At 38.7% G+C, this 22,894-nt stretch overlaps 1 pseudogene; it reads right to left on the bottom strand.

Annotated features, from left to right (window-relative positions):
• Positions 1–780: 780 nt before the first annotated feature.
• Positions 781–3,573, bottom strand: LOC104222078 (subtilisin-like protease SBT3; annotated as a pseudogene).
• Positions 3,574–22,894: the final 19,321 nt, after the last annotated feature.

Below are 22,894 nucleotides of genomic sequence, written 5' to 3' on the forward strand. Positions count from 1 at the left end.
CTGTTGCATCATGCAGTTGACGAACTCAAGTCTTTTACATATATAGAAGAGAGGAAAAGAGAACTGAAGTCTTGAGTTAACTTCTAGAATTTGTAGGTCTAAGGTGAATTAAGAGATCAATATAGTTTTCTTTAACACTCTGCTTTCCTCTCCGCTGCCCTCAACCCAAACAGTAGATATCAATCATTGCTAAAATCCTAATGGTGATCTTAGAGTCGTTAAATTTAATTAAAGGGGATGACAGTGTGTTTAATTCGGCCCTTTAATTGGAGGGGTCAAAGTCTATTTTGCTGCTTCATTGATCCAGATCAACACCAGCAGATTAGTAGTTTTTTTTTTTCTCCTAATTAGGGGCTACTCATTCACAGTAGTTTTCTCTTCAATTGAAATAATTTCAGAGAGATGTAATTTTTCTGGTGATACAACCTGAAAAGAAATGCTTATGTTTTATTACACTCAACATGATTGAATGATAATTTCCATATTAAAAAGAGATACTCAAGGGGCATAGGTGCCTTGTCTTGGATAAATATTCCCCTCACATCCACTAGAAATATCTTTTTCTATGCTCTAAGTTCAAAATCTATCAACTACTAGTTAGATTGAATAATAAACGCAAGTAATCGTCACAGATAAACTTTAAATCCATTAATCTGAAAATTCATTTTCGGACAGACAGGGCAACAATATCGTGAACCATAGAATTATACTTCACACACAGATGAGAAGTACATATCACGTTCTCAAAAGACATGCTTAGTGAATATGCAGTAATCAATGCTATCCTGACAAAGGATCAAACTTAAGATTTGTGGCGACAATGGGGCTCCTAACCACATGTTTCTCTCCCTTTTCCACCCAGCTTAAAGAACCATGAACCAGAAAATCATTCATTAGTTTTGGACATTCTACCCTCAGCCTGTAGCTTTGCTTCTCATACTTCTCTTTGAAAACCAATTTGTAACACCCCAGACTTTAGACAGAGTCCCACATCGGCAAAACGCAAGAGGGATGCGATCATACCAGCACTAACGCACCATCTGAGCCCAACCTGCTAGTGATATTGTCCGCTCTGGGCCTAGGCCCTCACGGGTTTAAAACGCGTCACTAGGGTCTAAGGCTTGTTAACTTATATACCCAGCATCCCTCTTGTGGTTTGCTGATGTGGGACTCTGTCTATAGTCTGGGGTGTTACATACACCCCCTCTTATGGACTCAGTGCCCTCGCTGCATCGAGGTTTGCCCCGCCTAACCGGGATTTGCCTAAACTCAGTTGAACTCTGACCCACCATCGGCAAGGCTGACACAAGAGTGGCTCTGATACCATCTGTAACAGCCCAACCTGCTAGTGATATTGTCCGCTCTGGGCCTAGGCACTGACGCGTTTTAAACCCGTGAGGGCCTAGGCCCAGAGAGGACAATATCACTAGGGCCTAGGCCCAGAGCGGACAATATCAGGTTGGGCTGTTACACAATTTTTCAGGAACAACACTAACTATAAGTCCAGGCATTGCAGTAAGCTTGGCTGTATATTCTGACACACCATCTCCTATATTAGTCACTGTCCTCTTGAATTCTTGTATCCTTGTAGGATCCAACTCGTTGCTACTCCAATTGAAATAAGCAATGAAAGATGGATAGTTTAGGTCCAATGATGGGTTGGAGCAAGTATAAGAGGAGGACCTAGTGATGGTTTTTATCTGTTTGGATGTGAAATTAAGAGCACAAAGAAGATTAACGTAATCTTCTGGTGTCGTATCATAGATGAGACCAGGATCTAGTGCCTTATTAGGATTGATATGGCCAGCACCCATAGCAAGAGGAGTGGCAGCAGCATTCTGTTGGCCAACGTCTTGAATTGGGGTTTTTGTGTTATCCAGCACATCTGCTGTGGTCATCATGGCTGATCGGACCGCAGCAGGGCTCCATTCACGGTGTACCCCTTTCAGAAGCGCAGCTACACCAGCAGCATGTGGGCATGCCATTGACGTACCAGAAGCAAGGTTGAAGATATTGTAAAGTTCAGTCCCTGGACTTACCGATGATATTGGAGACCATGACGCTAGTGTTAAGTAACCAGGAGCGATCAAGTCAGGTTTGAGGATGAAGGGGCACCTTTTTGATGGCCCCCTCGAACTAAAAGGCGCGACCACTGGCGCTGTTCCGACACCAATTAGTGTGCCTTGAAGTCCAATCCTCGCTTTTGGTGCAGAGCTGCTGTTAATGTACTTCAAAACTTGATTACCATCTTGGAAATTCAAAAAAATAGCTGGGAAATCTGTTTTGAGGTATTGAATGTCATTTGTTATGAAGATACCACCAGCAGCTTTCGAATATCTCACATTTGCAACTTGGTACACAGTTGCTGCCACTCTGTCATTGCAGGCCAAAAATTTGTCTGTAACATTTTGCAATTCTTTCGTATCTAAGCAAGTCTTGACAAGGATAACAGAAATTTCCCTTGAAGAATTCCCAGGGTAGAGAGATAAACCAATGACTGAAACTCCATTACCAAGAGTTAATTTCCTGATAACATCACGGTCAACTGTGCTAGCAGCAACAGTTAGAAACCAAGGTGCCTCATTGCGCAAAGATTGATAGAAAGGCCCTTCATTTCCTGCAGCAGTGGAGACAAATATGCCTTTCTCCATCGCAGCAAATGAAGCAACAGAAATAGGATCTTCATATAGTGGAACTGGAAGAACCGAGCCTAATGAAATGGACAGGACATCCACACCATCCGCAATTGCCTGATCCATTGCGGCTAGAATATCGAAAAGGAACCATCTCCATCCCAGAGTGCCTTGTAGATGGCCACATGAGCCTTTGGTGCTATGCCTATAGCAGTGCCAGGGGCATAGCCAAAGTAAGAGGCACCCTCTACAGGACTTCCCGCAGCAGTAGAGGAAGTGTGAGTTCCATGTCCATCTGTATCACGGGCAGAGAATTCACTGTCATAGTAAGACTTTTCCCGCTAGCAAGTAGGCCTTTGTTGAAGTAACGCACTCCAATGAGTTTCTTGTTGCACAAAGAAGTATTAAAGTGAGTGCCACCTTCACACAATCCTTTCCACCTTGATGGAATATCATTCATGCCGTCATCATCGTAGCTTTTACCTTCTGGCCAAACCCCTGTATCAGCTACACCAATAATAACATCTTTGCCATAGTGAGACTTTGGCCATGCACCAGACATCGAGTTGAGTCCAAGAAAGTGGGATGTGCGGCTAGTCCGAATTTTAACAGCCATGTCCTTCATAGAAGAAACATAGCCCGGAAGATTTTTTATCGAATCGTCCTCGGAAGGGGAAAGAGTAGCACTAAACCCATGCATGGCATTGTTGTAAGTATAGACGAGTTTTGAGGAAGACATAGCGTTTCTGCTACTGGTACTGTCTAATACAGAAGCAAGAGTAGTGAAGTACCAAGTATGGGGGCTAGAAAAGGCTTTTGGCATGGCTGATGCGTCCATATGGACGATATAAGTGTCTGACTGATCGGCCATTGTTGATGGAAGTAAGAGAATTAAGATGGGAAATAACCAATGACACAAGGTGATAGGGTTATTAGCCATATTTTTTAGCAATAGCTGGAGGATCGGAGGGGTGATTACTTTAACATAAGAGCTGTTTGCTTATATAGAGGGAGGTGTAGGAAGCCAATTACAAGTCAAGCCTTGAAGTGATTTAATTATTTCTACGCCTTTAGTGTTAGTTTACTTATTGACTCCAGCTCCGTCCGAGCTTAATTTGTGTCTCCAAAATGTTAATTTCAATTACTTTTTATTGAGTTAACATCCTTTTATGAATTTGGACTATATCTGAATTTGTCTACGTTATCCATGCATGGGACCATGCTAATCTCCCCCTTGTTCAATTTTTACGATATCTCCAAAGAACTAATTATCGAATTAACATCAAATTGCATTATAATAGTTGAGTTTCGAACAAATTTTTACTGAGTTAATGTCAAGTTATTGCACAGTAGCGTAGTTCTCCTTACAAACACGGATGGGTTTATGATATATAAATGAAGTGAAAAGAAAGTGGAAACAGAATTGTATATTAAATATAACATAAAGTATTATATATCTCATAAAATAATTGATTAAAGATACTTTTAAAATCATTGTCAAATGAAGTTGTTTAACTATGTAACTGTTTGGACACGGAAGGAGCACAAGCTACTCGAAAGATAATCCATAATCTAGGAAGGATATTTAAAGAAAATGTAAATTTAAAATTAGCCAGTTCTTTTTTTTTTGAAATAAAAGCACGGTAATTATATTACTTAACAAAAGAGTTACACGAGTTAGACATAGATTTGAGGGCATTACTATTGCCCAAAGTTGCTAGGAAATTACAAACATTAGTAGAGATAGTTCTTAAACTATTACAAGAGTCTTGCTTATCCTTTTGTATTTCTTCTTGCACAAAAGGAGGTGGATGAGCAAGTGAAAACATTTGTCACTGGGAGGCTTCTTCAAAGCTTCCTTAGCCAGTCTATGAGCTACTTCATTTCCTTCCCTAAAGTTGTGCCTCAGTACTGAGAGCTTCAGCCGGTGCATTAACCACCTGCATTCAAGAATAGCATTTTGAAAGTTAGTGCCTTCTTCGTGTAGTAGTTTGATAACATCTGCGCTATTCGTTTCAATTTCCATGTTTGTGTCTCTAAAGTCTAGTGCAATTTTTAGTCCTTCCAGGAGGGCCATGAGTTCTGCATGGATTGGGGAGGCTGCATGAGTTCTTTTTTGGTAACCCAAGATCCAGTCACCATTGCTATTACGAAAAGATCCACCAAGACCTGCAACATTGTTAGTAGAAGAGAATGCACCATCACAGTTCAGTTTGATAGTGTTTATTGGAGGTTTATGCCATCTGGTTTCAACGACTATTATCTTGTTTTTAAAGGGGTATCTTTTCGTGAAGAAATGATATTCCCATGCAAAGTGTATGGGAGTTTTTATAGAGAGGTGACCATGAAGGTTGTTTATATTATATTATTTCTGTTCTTCCAAATTTCCCAGATGCAAAAAGGAAAAAGAGTTTTCCAATTTATCAAATGGGAGTTTTGACTAATAAAGGCGTCTCTAAGCTTTGAGAGCCAATTTATGTCACCCGTATTGATTTGAAAACTAATGCCTATGGCCTTCCAGAATCTAAGGGAAGATGTGCAGTGTAGAAAAATATGATGAATATCTTCAATGCCCATTCTACACGTAGTGCAAGTTGCATCTATGTTTATGGTAATTTTACTAAGATAAACTCTACAAGGGACACAGTTGTGGCTACATTTCCAAAGAAATATTTTAATCTTGTTAGGGCAAAGGAGATCCCAAATCCATTTATAACTATTGGAAGAAGTGGAGGCTTCATTAAGAAGTTGCTAGCAAGATTTTGTGAAGAAAGCACCCATGGAGTATAGTTTCCAACTGAGATCATCAACCATGGAAATTTTGAGGGAGTGGGCGTAAGGTAAATACTATTGATAATATCAGGAGGTAGCTCGAAGCTAATTTTACTAATGTCCCAAACTTTTCCCTTATAAAGGTTGCCTAAGGAGAGGTTAAGATCAGAAATATTGAGGGGGGCCTCAATAGTGCTCCTTAGGGTTGGTGTATTATAAATCCAATTATTATGCCAAACGTTCAAGCACGAATATTTTGAGGGATGTCATAGGATTCCACTATTGCAAAGTTTCCATCCTTGAAGTATGGATTTCCAAATGAAAGAAAGATTTGTAAATTTTTTTGAGTAGGCATACTTGGAAGTAATAAGGTGACACCAAGGCAAAGATGGGGTTTTTAATAGTCTCACACTAGGCTTGCAAGGGAGACCAATTTTTTTTTACTTTGCCTTGCGGATACCTAAGCCACCCTCTCCTTTAACCTTAGTGATCATGTCCCAATTAATGAGGTGGAGTTTTTTTGAAGTACTAGTAGTACCCAAAATAAAATTTCTTTGAATTTTGTCAATGGACTTGAGAGTTTTGGATGGAAGGAGAGTATATTGCATTATATGGGAGGGAATTGCTCCTAGGGTACTAGTAACTAGAGTGGTACGTCCAGCCATGTTAAGGATTGAACATTTCCAATGGGAGAGCCTATTATGTAATCTATTCAAAATGAATTGAAAGTCTTTGGCCTTGGAATTTTTATTGAGGATAGGGAATCCCAGATGATTTCCAAACTCAGTGGAATATTTTATCCCAAAAAGAGAATGAAGATAGGTTGAAGTCTCCATAGGGCAATGGGGAGGGATAACAATTCTTGATTTAGAATTGTTTATTGTTAGTCCAGACTCTTTGGAGAAATAGTCTAGGCATCCCTTAATACACTGACTAGTTTTTTTATTAACTTTTCCCATAAGAGTAATGTCATCTGCAAAGAGTAAATGGGAGAAAGAGGAGCTCTTGTGACCTATTTGTATGGGATCCCAATTCCTAAGATTAACTTAATGGTTGATGAGCCTAGAAAGGAGTTCAATACACAAGATGAAAATGTAGGGAGAGAGGGGATCACCTTGACGAATACCCCTACTAGGTTGGAAGAATTTGATTTTTGTACCATTTACTAGGACCCCAATTGAACTGGTAGTAATACAATGCATGATTAGCTTAGTAATCATAGGAGGGAAATTGAAGTAGTGGAGGGTTTTATAAATAAAGGACCACTCCAATCTATCAAAAGCTTTCTCAAGGTCTAACTTAATGAGCATGTTTAAATTAGAGTTTTTGGAATGTTTAAGAAAACCCATAATTTCTTGTATGATTATAGCATTATCACTGGTTCTTCTGTTTTTCATGAAAATAGATTGCATGGGACTTATGAGAAGAGGGAGGAAAGATTTTAGCCTATTGGCAATTATTTTAGTAATTACCTTATAAGCCGTATTACAAAGACCAATGGGTCTGAAATTTCTTAGATTGTTTGCATTAGGGAATTTTGGAATGAGGCATAGATAAATGTTGTTTATTCCACTTGGGAGGGATTGAGTGGAAAAAACTTGTTTACAGTAAGAAACAAAGGAGTCTTTTATTACATACCTTTTCTGGTAAAAAACAGGGTGTATGCCATCCGGGCCTGGGGCTTTGAATGGTTTGAAGGAAAAAATGACTTTTGTTATTTCACTAATAGAGAGTGGGGTATCAAGACATTGCAAATCAATTTTATTCAAGGCAGAGGGATCATAGGTACTAATTTTTATATGGGAGACAATGTGAGCACTTTGAAATGCATCTTTGAAGAAAGTAAATGAGTGATCCAGGATTTTGTTTGGATCAGTTATCCAATCTCCTTTTTCATTAGTGAAATACATAATGGCATTACGACGTTTACGATTAGAAGCCATAATATGGAAAAACTTAGTGTTGGCATCACCATCATTTATCCAATTACTCCTAGCTCTCAACTTCCAAAAATCATGTTCCATATGTAAGATATTGTTATATTCTAATTGAAGGGTTGATTTTAGATTTTGAAGGAAGTCACTACTGTAGTAATGGGGAGATGATTGAATACCATTAAGTCTAGCAAGTAAGTTTCTCTTTTTCTTGAAAATGTCACCAAAGGTAGAGTTTTTTCAAATTAAAATATCTTTGGTAAAATTTTTCTGAGCCTCCACAAGGTCCTTATTAAGCCAATTTTTTTTAACTAGATTAATAAAATCAGGGTGCCTACACCGAATAGTTTCTAGACGAAAAGGTTTATCCATACTATTAGCATGTCTAGGTTGAAAATTTAATAGGAGTAGATTATGATCCGAATGAGTTTTAGGGAGATGGATCACTACTGCCTTAGGGAATAGGTCAATCCACTCATTATTCACAAAAATTCTATCAAGACGTTCCATAATTAAACCCTTGGATTTCTTCCTATGATTCGACCAAGTATATTTGCAACCCTTATAGCCTAAATCTAAAAGCTTACAAAAGTTAATACTTTTCCAAATTTGTTTGCTACGTCTACTGTTAATGGGGTTGCCTCCAAGTTTGTCATTGTAGTTGATAACATCATTGAAATCACCCCCAAGAAGCTAAGGGACATTAACAATCTTGCTTATTTTTTTTAATGTTATTCCACATTTCTAAACATTTAAAAAACTTAGTACTAGCATAAACAGATGAAAATAACCAAGTAATTTTTAAAGGAAGTACCTCTATCACAACATGAATTTCTTGATTGTTTCTAACAAAGTCATGAACCCTGACCACGTTTGCATCCCAAAGAAGAACTATACCTCCTGATTGACCCTTACTAGACACCTCGATCATTTGGGAAAAATCAAAATCACTTAGAAGAGATAAGTGGCTTTCCATTCTAATTTCCAGAAGAGTGACCATGCATGACTTATGAGTATCAAGCATTTCTTTTTAGTTCACCCTAAAATTTTTATTACCACCTCGGATGTTCCATATTATTACATTAATAGGCCTATACATATTTGGAAGATTAGGTGGTGAACCATTTTCCCTATGGGTTGGAGGAATTGGGTTCCTCCTTAATGAAGGAACCAAAATCATGGCATGGTTTCCCATTGTTGGATCTTGAGGGGGTCGCACATCTATGGAGAATTTGTGTAGTGCTATTGGACAGCTTAGCATGTACCTTTTTTCCCTTTGATCTCTGAAGAGGTAGACTTTTACCTCGTTGAGCCTTGAAAACTCCCGGATCCCAGTAGGTTTGTTTCGTCCTCCTCCTCCATCTCCACATTTTCTTGTTCTAGTGCATTGTGAGGGGGTTGAATTTGAGGGTTCATTGGAAGGTTTTATGGTTGAGCGGGTGGTGGCTGTGGTGCTGGAGGTTGTGCATATAGTGGTGGTGTTGTATGGGGTTGTTGTTGGTTGTTTTGTGGAATCACCGGATCGAATGGGGTTGTCCATGGAATAAAAATGGGATTCATGTTGTTGATCTCTCCTGGGGGAAAGAATAGGAGATCCACTGGAACTTGTTGGGACTGAATGGGATTGAAGTGTGGTGGGAGGCTCCATTGACTCCTCATGGCTTGTGCTTGGTTGAGATTTAGGGATGGAGCTAGTGAGTGGAGGATATTGTTCAACCACACATGATTGAAGTAGTTGTTCATGGCCATATTCATCCCCTCTAAGACTAGTTGAGCTAGGAAATGGGAGTTTTGAAGAACTATGATCGTGTCTTGACCATTGAGCACCATATTGAATGTTATTGCATGGCCCGTTAAGGCTTTCTCCACCCACGATAGAGGTTGATGATCCTGTGGCAATGGTGGTTGTATGAAGTAGGTTTGATTGTTTGCTATTCGATTTTAGGGTAGTGGTGGGTTGGACATGTTTAGGGCTCGTTGGTGCCTTAGGATTTTCACTAGACGGTAACGTCATCTCTGAGTAATTGGAATTCTTGGCATTATTAAGGGGAGGAGTAGAGTTTATAAGGTTGTTGTGAGAATAGGAGTCTAGGGTTTTAGTATGAGAAGTAGAGATGGAGGGACCAATAGTAGTGATATCTGAATTGATATCACCTAGGTTACTTGTGACAGTGTTCTTAGTGATGTTTTGTGAAGATTTTGTTTGGGGAACATGGGGTTGTTCATTGGCCATTTCGGGTAGAGAGGAAGCTTCTATATCCACGTGGTTTAGTATTCTGCCTAGAGAATTATCTCCCATGCACAAAGGTAAACTAGAATTATGATTAACTAGTGTTACATTAGAGGGTTTGGAGGGAGATGAGTCTTGCGGAAATATAGTATTAGGATGTTCTAGGGTGTCATTAGTAGTAGAAGGGTAATTATGGCCTTGCATGTATTTTAACTGGGTAGCCTTAGGGTCTGCCAAATAGACTTTCATTGGTCCCTTGCTAGCCACGTCAATAACCATGCATGCATTGTCGTTATTTTCTATGTTACCAATGAGATCATTGGTGGTAGTAGACGGATTTTCCAATGCTCCAAAGGGGTTTCTTGTGACAATGGCCTTAACCTTTTGATCATGATTAGCATGTAGAGGATCAGTTGGAGTATTCCTTTTAATATTAGAGTTGATAATTTGAGGAGGGAGAGGGGACTCACCTGGATTGGGTATTGAATTAAAAACTACCTTATCATCATTGGCTTGTACACAACCTTCTTTTTCTTAGGGAATGACACAGTGTGCCAGACATCTTCTTTGGGCAGTGGGGATCCCCTTTGCATGTCTTGGATAGTAGTGTCTATGGACTTTGATTGGCCAATGGCCTTGTCTTCCTTTGGGGGGATTTGTTTGCTTCTTTGGATAATGTAGTTGCATGAGGACATTGAATGCCCTAATCTTCCACAATTTTTACATAGGACATTGGTACCTTCGTAGTGTATTTCTTGTTTATGCTGTCCAATATAAATGAATGGAGTGACCGGTATCTCAAGTGGGACTTCAACACACAACCTAGCATAACGACCCCTTAAGGTTGAAGAGGTGCATGTATCAATTTTTAACAATTTACCAATTTTGTTCCCCACCTTTTTGAGAATTTGGCTATCATAAAACTCCGTTGGTAGTTGTGGTAAACGGATCCAAATAGCTGTTAATGAGATCTTTGCCTTTGAGGCTATAAAGTTTGGAACCCATTTTTGGACAGAAAGAAAATGGCCAAAGATAAACCAAGGACCATGATGTAGCACTTTTAACATGCTATTTTCATTGTTGAACTTTTTAATATAATAATCATGTCCTAAGTCTATGAGTGGAAAGTTTTCTTTTAGCTTCCACAGATCCTGAACCTTTCTTTTGAGTAATTGGTGTTGAATTCTCATCCCTTGTAGTTTTATGATTGTAGAGAATCTCCATGGAGAGTAGATGCGATGGAGATCTTCTGGAGAAAGTTGAATTAGGAGGTCATCTTTGGAGTAGGGCATACAATTAGCTATCTTATAGGAAGATTGGGGGGGGGGGTTGATCATCAATGGCCATATGGATTTCCCCCTCCTCAATCCCATCAACTAATTTATCCCTGAAACTTTGGCTTGAAGGCATCAAATTAGAAAGACATTGTGGTGAATCTATGTCAGGTGGCTTAGGAGGAATGAAATTGGAATTTTTAGGATTGTTCATTGCAAAGTTGTAGTGAGAAGGTGGAGGTTCAAGCCGACTCTTGTAACATCTCTACTTTATTCAAGTTTGATCCAAATTAGCCAGTTCTTTGTGGCTTCCACTTTACCAAATCTTTTGTTGTATAACGTTTATATGTTTGACCTTTGCTTGTTATGCATTGTAGGCAAATTTAGGGGGAGGTCTGATTAGTAACAGAACAGCAGTCGCTGGTTATGAATTCTTGGAATAAAGTTGGGCAATTAAAATTACATAAGGGATTTTCTCTTTGCCTATTGAAAGAATAAAACGAGGTTAGTAAAATAGATGGAACAAAAAGAAGAGGATAGTTCTTTTTGGATATTCCAATAAAAGTTGAACCTTATCAAAAATAAATATAATAATTATAAAGGATGTTGGTACACAAAGATCAAGATATATGTATGTCATTTTGCATTTCTAAACTTAAGCTTAGAGTACACAATAGCAAAGAGAAGTTAGCCTGAGTAGAGGACCGAAAAATTCAAACCTTGTATTTTAATGTTAAGTAAAGCGCGCAAATTAAAAATAGCTACAACAAGTGCAACTAGTGTTAGTGCACCTGTTGTCTATATGACAAAATATAAGTATATTTAAATTAGATTTAACAAAAATGTACATTTTATCACTACTCAAAATCCCACTAAAGCCAACATGCAATATAGATTCGAACCAACGAAAATAAGATATAATATGACTTAAATACTATAAATAGCAGAACTAAAGCTTCAAGAATAACTAATACAAAGATACCATAACTTCAAATTTCCAAAACCATGTAGTACGTCATGTGCTCTAAAACTGAATACAAGGAGATGCCTCAATAATACAATACTGTCTCAATATATGCGTAGCGGTAGGAAGATAGGGAAAGAGGGCTCCAAGGGTTTGTGGGCGATCATACAACACTGCCTTGAATCCTTTCTATCAGCAACAATGCTCCCTTTTGAGATCCGCTACTGCTAGTGCCCGGATCTGCACAAAATATTCAGAAGCATAGTATGAGTAAGGGAAAATATATACTAAGTATCAAGACTAACCTCGGTGAAGTAGTGACGAGGTTCAAGTCATATGACACTCACTAGTCAAAGAACATGTACAGTTATAATAAATCGCAACAAGAAAAATGATCAAAGAGACAATATCATCAACAATCAAATCAGAGATACTCAACATAAATGATTCAATATTGGCTAAAAAGTGTTCAACAAATAACAGAGGCATTGAATAGCATTTTAGAATTCAGCATATAAGCACATAAAATACATAACAAGGTATAAATGATTCACTTGCATGATCAAAGCTTCCACCTTTATACCCAGAACTCACTGTCATTGGATTCTATATCAGAATCAACCAACGTTAGTCAATTTAGCACAATCTGCGTGTACGTGTCACGACCTAAAATCTCATCTAAGGGGTCGTGATGGTGCCTAACACCGCTTGTTAGGCAAACCAACATATAACATAAATAAAGGGACAATATTCGGCATAAAATAACATGAAATCATAGATAAAGGGCAAAGCTCGATAATGTATAACACAACCAAACCAACAACCATCTAATACCTCCCAGAACTAGAGTCACTGCGTATATGGGCTTCTACAGAGTTACTAATTACAATGTTTGAAATAATAAATACACTGTTTGATACAAATAAACAGTAAAAAGTCTAAAAGAAGGGCGGCATCAAGGTCTGCAGACGAGAGTGCAACACCACCTTGAGTCTCCACAACAAGTGAGCTAGTCCGTCCTCTATGTGCCACTAGGTCCGATCCAAAATCTGCATAAGAAGATAAGATGTGTAGTACGAGTAACCCAATGTACTCCGTAAGTTTTGAGCCTAACCCCGATACGGTAGTGAAGATACTAAGACAATACTGTCACACTACAAATACGGGGAGGTGAGACCAGTGCTCGATGCCTTACTTGACAGAGCATACCAACTGAAACTTATGTTATCTGACATATATGATTGCTTAGGTCGTCAAAGCCAACTAAATACCGTTTTGAAATATCTTAAGCCGGCAAAGGCATAATTTATGAAAATCTGAAGAATGAAAAATTAATCTCAACTGAACGGGAAGCAACTATATATATATATATATATATATATATATATATATATATATATATGCGGCGAAATTAGATAGATTAATTTCTTGCTATCAAGCCACTTAGGGAGAATGTCTCGAGACCCCGAGGACGTAGAGTTGCGACCGAGTCCCCTCTCTCGGGGCTCGTCGAGGACCGACTCAAAGAAGACAAAGATCGAGGCTGGAACAAAAAGGGGAGTTCCCAAGGCACGCGGCTAAGTCTGACAAAGTCAACCTACCCAGAGCCTGTGTCGAGGCGTCACGTCTGGCCATCCCATCACAATGCTCCTACGATTAAAGATCGAGGCTAGTTCTCTTTTCTCTCTAACTCATATGCTCGACGCTACTCTTTCATTTATTAATTTTATACTTTTCTTCATTTATTGCTTGATATTGGCCATAAAAAGCCTTCTTTAATTATATTCTAACTGTTATCCCTTCCCCGATTACCCTCAATAGCTCGAGTTCGAGTCGGACATCGACCCCGAGGTCCTTCATCGATCAGTCTGAAACCCGGGCAGCAAGGCCCTCAGTTTGATTACTGCCCCATTTTAGCTACATCTCATCGTTAAACTTCGTATTCTTAGCATCAACTACTCTAACAACTAACATAAAAATAGATCACGTATTTTTAGAATCCCATTTACAAATTTAATTTTTGTTACCATTTTCACGGTAAACAGTTTGGCACCCACGGTGGGGATAAAAATAATAGTGATTATTTTCTTGCTGGTTTCATTGCACAAACGCAAGTTATCCTTCACACTTTTTCTTGCTCGAGATCTTTGATTTCAGGTCAAAATGTCTGGCTCGGTAAACAGAGTCGAGAATGACAACCTCGAAAACCACCGGGATAATGGCGTGGTTGTTACGGCTATCGATGCGCCACCAAAGAATCCTAATAACGCGCCCAGACCGATTCTAGCGGACACAGATTCACAGGATGCACAACAGTTCGACGAAACCTCACACATCGACAGGAGCATACGGCATAGCGACCGACAGGAAGCCCAAAGAACCCCAGCCCGGGAAGAACATGAAATTAGTCATCATGTTATTTTTTAAATGTTGCAGGCACGATAGCTGGCCATCGCTCAGTTACAAAGCCATCTGAAGACTCATAGCACAGTAATACCAGAAACAGTTCCCCCCGCCGATCAAGTACCCGAGAGATCAAGCAATAACAGATCGATAGCCTACCTTGCCATAGTAAAGATGCTTGAGGACCTTACCAAAAGGATCGAATCGGGTGAGAAAATGATAGCAGTCAATGATAAGAAGGTCGAGACCTACAACTCTAGGGTCGACCAGATCTCAGGTGCGCCCCTGATCCTCAAGGGCGTGGATCCGAAGAAGTTCATACAAAGGCCGTTCCCCGAGGAAGCGGCCCCGAAGCCCATTCCAAAGAAGTTCAGAATGTTGGAACTCCCTAAGTACAATGGGACCACCGACCCTAATGAACACGTTACTGCCTACATATGCGCGGTAAAAGGCAACGATTTAAAGAATGACGAAATCAAGTCCATATTGCTGAAAACATTCGTGGAAACACTCTCGAAGGGGGCCATGATGTGGTATCGCAACTTGGCTCCTAATTCCTTAGATTCATTTGCCATGCTAGCAGACTTCTTCATAAAATCACATGCCGGAGCCATCAAGGTAGCAACAAGGAAGTCCGACGTTTTCAAAATCAAGCAAAGAGAAAATGAGATGCTGCGGGAATTCGTGTCTCGCTTTCAGATGGAATGGATGGAGCTACTGCCGATATCCGATGCCTGGTCAGTACATGCCTTCACCCAAGGCCTGAACGAACGAAGCTCGGTGGCTTCAAAACAGCTAAAATAGAACCTGATCGAGTATCCATCCGTGACCTGGTCAGACGTCCACAACTGGTACCAGTCAAAGAATAAGGCCGAGGATGACTATTTGGGAGCCCCTTCTGGCTCAGTATACCCAAGCAGGCTCCTGGCAAAGGAATTGAAATCAAACAAAGAAAGGTATCAGCATACCTCGAGGATAGGAGGAACGCTCCGAGGCGCAACCTACCCGGCAATGATTGGAGAATGGATTGAGGGCAGGACCCTCGAGGGCTCATCAACAGGACCAGGTTCGATTGAAACGTAGCGCCAACGGGTGCTCCCCACCTATCAGAACACAACTTCAACGTTGATGTGTCAGACATCGTGTTCGCTATTAGTAAAATCAAAGACGCCAAGTGGCCCAAACCTATACAATCAGATCCTTCGCAAAGGAATTACAACTTAGTATGTGAGTTTCGCAACACGCACGGCCACAGGACCGAGGATTGTCAACAACTATGAGAAATGGTAACTCGACTGCTTAACAAAGGACATCTCCGGGAATTTCTTAGCGATCGAGCCAAAAACCAGTTTCGAGAAAGGGAGGCAATCAAGAAGAACAAGACAAACAAGCCGCAACTTGTCATCCACATGATCATTGTCATGACCCAAACTGAAGGGCCGCGACGGGCACCCGGTGCCTTACTCAACCAAGTACCAACATAACATATCTTTCTTATTATACTATCTTGAGTAAATGAGCCGGAAACCTGTCATGAGATAACAAGAATAAAACATAAGGGAATATTCAACATATGATGACCCAACATGATATGCAAACTTATACATGTGACATACGGGCCAATAAGGCTGACATGACCATTTGTAAACTAAACACATAGGCCAACAAGGCCATACACGTATCCATAAACCTGACATCTGTCTACAAGCCTCTAAGAGTACATAAAATTATAAAGGTCGGGACAAGGCCCGCCATACCAATCAATACATATCCAAAGCATACTGACCAAATAGGCAACTCCGGAGCAAGTGGAGTGCACCAACACCTCCGCTGAGCTGATAGCCTACTAGGAAGACTGTCAACCTATCAATCAGGACATGCGGGCATGAAACGCAGTGTCCCCAGGCAAAAGGGACGTCAGTACAAATAAAGTACCGAGTATGTAAGGCAGGAAAGCATAAACAAGAACATTAATGTAAAGAGAGATACAAGAGATACAACCTGTAACATGTGAGTGCCTCTGGAGGCTAATAACATGAAATGCATAATACATATATATACATAAACTTTAAAAACATAAGCCTCTGTGGGCATCATTATCATCATATCGTACTCGGCCTCAAAGAGGACTCGGTAAAAACGTACCCGGCCATCACAAGGCTCGGTAGAATCGTACCTGGCCACGTGGAGATCGGTAAACCCAATTGATCAGTGGTTGGATAATAGGTGTCTTACCCGGCTTACTATAGCGCGCCTCGATAGAGTAAATAGATTCTATATATAATGCATGCTTGACTCATGGAATCACGTTCTAAACCTTTTGGAGTGACTTAAGGTCGTTGCACCTTCGATTAACATTATAGACATCATACCATCAATATGAGCTTCTATAGGATTCAAGGATCATACGTACTTGCTTAAAATAACTTTAAAAGGAAAGAACAACATGGTCAACCTTAGTTTCTAGGAGTAGATCCGTAATGAAATAGCATATACATTTCACTTTAGATCATGCCAAAAGAAAGAGGGAAGTGCCTTAACATACCTTAACCATGGTGAGTCCTTAATACCTCCGAATCTACTCTTCAAACAACTCAACTCAATCTACCATTGCATAAGGATATTCAAAATCAGTGTTGAATAAAGGCCAAGCCTGCAACTTAAACTTGTAGCTCGTTTACATAAATTCGGGCAGCATTTCCCCTGTAACAAGAGCCTCCTCCAATATCATATACCAATAACAATTACCAGAGAAATCCAGCAATGCATAATTATTAATAACAAGACACCATAAAACAACAACAACAAGTCATAACTATTTTACGACGAGCGACAAGCTCCAATTGGAATTCGTATACCCCATATCATGCCTTATAGACTTTTTACTTTAACTTATAAGTATCATTAATATGATAATGAAGTCATTCATCAATATTTCCAGCCTTATACCATATATTCATAACAAAGAAAATGATCCACAACTCCAATTAATCTTAATTAGCAACTTTATTCACTAGTTCATGTCTACTTCATCCATTTAACTTAACCAATGCCAAGATAACATTAAGAACCTGTAGGAACACAATATAATTACTCATACAGTATATACAAGTCGAAATCCATATTATATTTAGCTTACAACAGCCCAATACACCCCAATCAATTCATATCCAAAACAACGACTATAGTAGTGTCAAACATAATGACTAATCCATGATTTTGACATTATGTGGTGTTTCTCTACACCATTTATCCTCCAAAAACTCCATTTAACATCAACAAAATAGACATCCCAAAAGTTACACGAAACAGCCCAAAAACAGTCCATTACAAGTCAAATAACTCGAACTCACGGCTTCCGATCACCGTCCCGTGAGTTCTAACTATTATGAAATCAATTAATTAACCTTCCTTGATATTTAAGATCTTAAACCCAGAAATTAGGCATTTTTATTAACTTCAAAATACCTTCTAAACTCAAACTATAAAGAAAAAAAAGTGATATAGTGATAGTTACGTCGCAGGGATCATTTTGATGTTATCGCTACTTAATTTTGTGCCCCGAATGATAGTATCGTAAAATCCTTGTAGAGAGCTTAAGGGTGATGTTAGGGGTATTATTTGGTCGTGCTCTCTAGAAATATGCAGAAAGAGACGAGATAAAGGCGATAAATCTCCATTTTGTTGAAAAGTCAAAAGGTGCTACTTGGCACCCTATAATTGGCTCGTCTTCCAACGCTTATAACTTTTTATCCGGGTGTCGTATGAGCAAACGGTTAAAAGCATTGGAAACTACATTTCAAGACCTTCAATTTGGTATATAATATGTCACAAAAAAACATCATATAGTACTCTAAATTTATTTCTCAAAAAACTCGGTTACAAGGCAAATCTTTAGTCGGTTTTTCCGCAACATAGATCCGATTTTTCTCAAACTTTATACTTCATATACAAACATCATATATAGTCATATCATGGCTTTAAAAACATTTAAATCATGGTTAACAAGTCTCATATTCATCTTAACTTACTTAACATTTCGGCAAACCTTTCTTATCCTTGTAGAAGGATTTCATCCTTTTTGAGTTTACATTAGATAATCCTATAATGATAGTAATTTCTGAAGCACGGGGTGTAACAATATGTAACCTTATAAACATTTATCCTTGAATATTAACTCTCAAAGGCTTGCAAAAAAATATGGGGCGTAAAATCACTTTATATACTTTCTAAGAGGATCTCATTTCTGAGCTTACATCAACGGACTTACGACGTACTTTCACGTACAAAAACATGGGTTGTAACATTATTTCCCCCTTTGGAACATTCGTCCTCGAATGTTGACTGATGCGCTTCTCATTCTCATACCATATGGTTCTTATGAATACTTTAATATTGTCCTTTGTTATCTAGGTAATTGTTCTGTGAATAAATTTAAAAACCAGGGCATTCCCCCCATTTAGTCCTATTCTCACCTCACAAATTATGGCCAGAGTTCTTCCAATCTCGTAACTTCGACTACCTTCTATGATATATCCTATATGACTATGTCCTTTTATGCACGACTCTTCTTTCCTTTTTTCCTCCAGCTTTTTGCCATTCTCTTGGCTTCACTTTGTGAATACATATATAGAACTATGACATGATGTCCCTCTGGGCATATATAGGTACATTTAAGCTCTTCGCTTGGTACTTTGCTGAATGTACGATTATTGCTATATTTCATTTTATAGCAGTGGTATTATTACCGAGGTGTGCTACACAACTCTAGGTTACTTTCTCATTGCTTGTACCATAACCTATCGGCACAACCCTGCCACATTAGGAACATATAATCGACCTCAATATCTGAGTACTCCATCTCACCCTGCCACATTAGGAACATATAATCGACCTCGATATCTGAGGACTCCATCTCCTGTAATCTCAAATAGTGTCTCTCCTTTTGAGGGGTTGTATCTCTTTAATGATCTAGCTTATGATCTTCATACTGGCATTCCTTCACTTCAATTACTAAAGAGGAGGTTTCCATGTCCTAAGTAGTAACTCTAGTACAACCTACATCTATTAATCGAATTCCAAGATTAGCTAGCAGATGAATCTCACAAGCTATCTCACTCTTCTATGCCTGTAAATATGATAGGCTACACATATATCTACGATTGAGGGTGCTGACTACTATATTCGCCTTCCCTGGATGATATAAAATATAAACATCATAGTCTTTCACTAAGTCCAACCATCGCCTCAGATGTAATACATTGTCACTAAGGCTCTCGTCTCATCGGGGAACATCTGAAGTGATTTTCTTGATGCACCTAGGAACGATACTATACTTCAATAACTGCATTTTCATAACATCCCAATGTATTCATCTTACGGGGGCATTCTAATACCGTGCCATCCATGAAATCCCTTTTCTTTAAATCATTACTCAATCAAAGGCCCAAACATCATTCTCTTAACTATCACAATTACACCTTTATTCTACTACAAGGGAAGTAATCCATCTCTTCTAATTGCTCCTATTCTTAGACTCCTTTCAGTTTATTCAGAGTGTACCGAGCTTTCTATAGCTCATGGAAAGCATCAACTCTCTTGTTTTGACGGGTTTAATCCTGAGACCTTGCCTATTATTGTCACCTTCTCACTCACATTTACCATACATACCTTTAAATCTCGCACCGTATCTTCTATAGATTTCATAACCTCCCTTATACATTGGTGGAATTCACATCCATACCTTAAAGCTCTACTATAATACTTGCAACCCTGGTGCATACACAATCTGGTGGGAGCTTTGTATTAACGTCTTATGAGGCTGATACTCTTCTAATTGCTTTATTGTAGAGCTTTTATAGAATATGATTGTTGTACTATCTCTCTTATACCTCTGCTATTAAAAGTGCTCCTGCTATGGTTTGAGTCACGATTTCTATAATCATCTGGGTCGAACAATCGGACTCGTGATGTAACTATTGAGCTTCCTCTTCCTTATCAGCCTTTAATTAAGCTTAGGCTATCTTCCAATCTTCAGCTTAGGGTATTAGCTATTACATTAGCCTTTCATGGACTCTATGTAGCATCCATGATATCATTTTCTAACAATTCAAGTCTTTGTCGGTGACGTGGACTTAATTCTTTCTTTTACTTATACTAGAGTCTCCTATAGTTGTATGAATGTCATGGATATAAATCTGAAATCTTAAGTGCGTTCACAACTTAACCAACTCCGGGTCATTGATTGAATAATTCATTTTGTGCCTTCTCAACTTTCTTTAAATGTAAGCAATCACTTTTCATGGCCGTTACGTCACTTGTTACATGAATAATTGGCTTATCTTATTGCCCACAAATACTTGAATTTGCTGTAATTCATATAATCTCAAATAGCATTTTTGACTTCCCATTCATTATCCACGATAGGTGACACTTTCATATTGAGTGCATACAATGTTGTAGTGGGACTGTTGTTACCCGACCATATCTTCTTTATGTCATTATGCTTAAGTTGAAGCCTTCTTCCTTATTTCCTCAGCTAGTATTTCTTTGTAGTACTTAAGGAGACCTTCCAGATCCTGTAAAGTTACGATATTGTTATACTGTATACCCGAAGGAATTTTCGATGTTCTTACTCGCCTACAAACATCCTTAGTTACATACCTTCGTGCCCTTGTGCTCGTAGGGTTACTTCTAAAATCAGATTTTGATTGCCTCCTTAGTGGCACTCTCCATTATTCCCGTAACACTTATACAGTACCTTTAGTAACCCAACTCCTATCTGAATATTTCTCAAGGTTACGACATCATATCTGCGAGACTGAATTTACTAGATTAGGATTCACTACGTTTATCTTGCATGATCTGTTGATTTGCTTATACCCTCTTGTCTAGCCATAACTAGGCTCTTCCTGAATCAACTACAAACTACTCGTTGATCCAATCTCATATCTATATTCCGTGTAATCTCTCTTTAGTTATTTATTTTGTCTTAAATTACCTCTCGCACTGGCTCCTTATGTATCAAGTGTTCATTTGCACTTATTTATCAATATCATCGGGTGTGTAAGCTTTACCGCTTCTCTCCGGCGTCATGCTTGCATAATGTTCAGGAGTCATATCATATCTATAGGATCTGAATAGATGCAATCTCATTCCTTTCACCCTTTTACCGGTTCCTCATTTACTATTCCATAGTTACCTCTTCATCTTGGTATTTTTTTTACATCTTCACTAACATCTTACTCGCCTTGCGGTAACCTCTCTATACCAGGGATAATTAAATTTATTACGCACAAGGGTGACACTTAATGTAACTGGCACACTTAGTCCCTTAAGCTTAACTTTGCTCCACGTGCTTGCTTTAAGGAAGCATCTTCCTAAATGAACCTTGAAGTTTATTCTTTTGTTATCCATTCTATTATTGTCGGAATGTTATCTCTAAAATTCACATGATATCAACTATTATAAAACCCTTCAGTCCCTAATTCATGTTCAGATTATCTTGTTTACCAGCCCATACTAATTTCTACTACTCTGGGGTCTAACCTTTCCTCCTAGTAATCACGTTGAATTTACCAACTCATTCTCAAAATAAGGATATGACTTTATGGCCTATACTCATTTATTGCCTCAAGGCTTTCCACCTCTTGTATTTTCCTTCACTCGACTATGGACTCTATCATCGTGTCATATTTTGATTTACTGTTATCACCCATATATCATATCTTACTCATGATGCTTCATTTACTCTCTTCTTATTCTCCGGATAATATTTTTGTTTATCACTTTATTCTGAAACTTGAACAAAATATTCTCACTTTTAGCTCCCCTTGCTTTATCTCACTGGATCTTCGGAATGCCTAACATTCTTTCCTTTTTTTTACTCAGGGCTGGAGTCATACTAAGGGAAATATTTTTCCCTTCTAGGATCCCACTACCTATCTTCTGAAATTTCTGAATATTCTAGTATTCATATCTGATTGTACTATTCTAAAGTTCACCATCTAGGTGTATCACAAGGAGATCTATTACCACATTTGCACTATCCTTCGGATACATTAGTTAATGATAACAATCCATCCATAATTTTTGGTTACTCTAAGCCAAATTGAATCTTGATATCACCTTCTTCTTTTAAACTATATTTGTTAGCTCCCATTGGGCACAACTAAGATGGGTGTGGTCAATTGTATATATCACCATTAATATTGAAGGTAACACCAATACTTACATTTCTATGCATGATATGTAAATACTGATAATCTTCATTAACTAGGTACCTCGTACACTTCGTCATCTTGCTTGTTTTACTTGCTGAAACTTGTGTCTACTTTCTGATTCTCTTATTCCTTTTTACCATACGAGTGGATATATTTATTCTTGCCTTATGACTCCTTATCAATACACTTATACATCTTAGTACACATATGATCTGTTGAAGACCTCATATTTAGTCATCATAAGCATGATGAAAAATCGAGTTCCTCTGACAACTCTTTCGCATCAAAATTCAATATCTTACCAACTGTCTTTCTGGATGTAGGTAACACTGTATTATGAATAAAACAAAATTTAGGAGTTTGAATTCTTACAACTGAGCTCTATCACACGATCTAGAACAAGAAGAAAGAGTGACAGTCCTAAATGCCCTGTAGCCTTCTGCTTATAAGTGTGGTGCACAA

This window comes from Nicotiana sylvestris, chromosome 11 (genome assembly GCF_000393655.2).
Source record: "Nicotiana sylvestris chromosome 11, ASM39365v2, whole genome shotgun sequence".
Taxonomy (NCBI): Eukaryota; Viridiplantae; Streptophyta; class Magnoliopsida; order Solanales; family Solanaceae; genus Nicotiana; species Nicotiana sylvestris.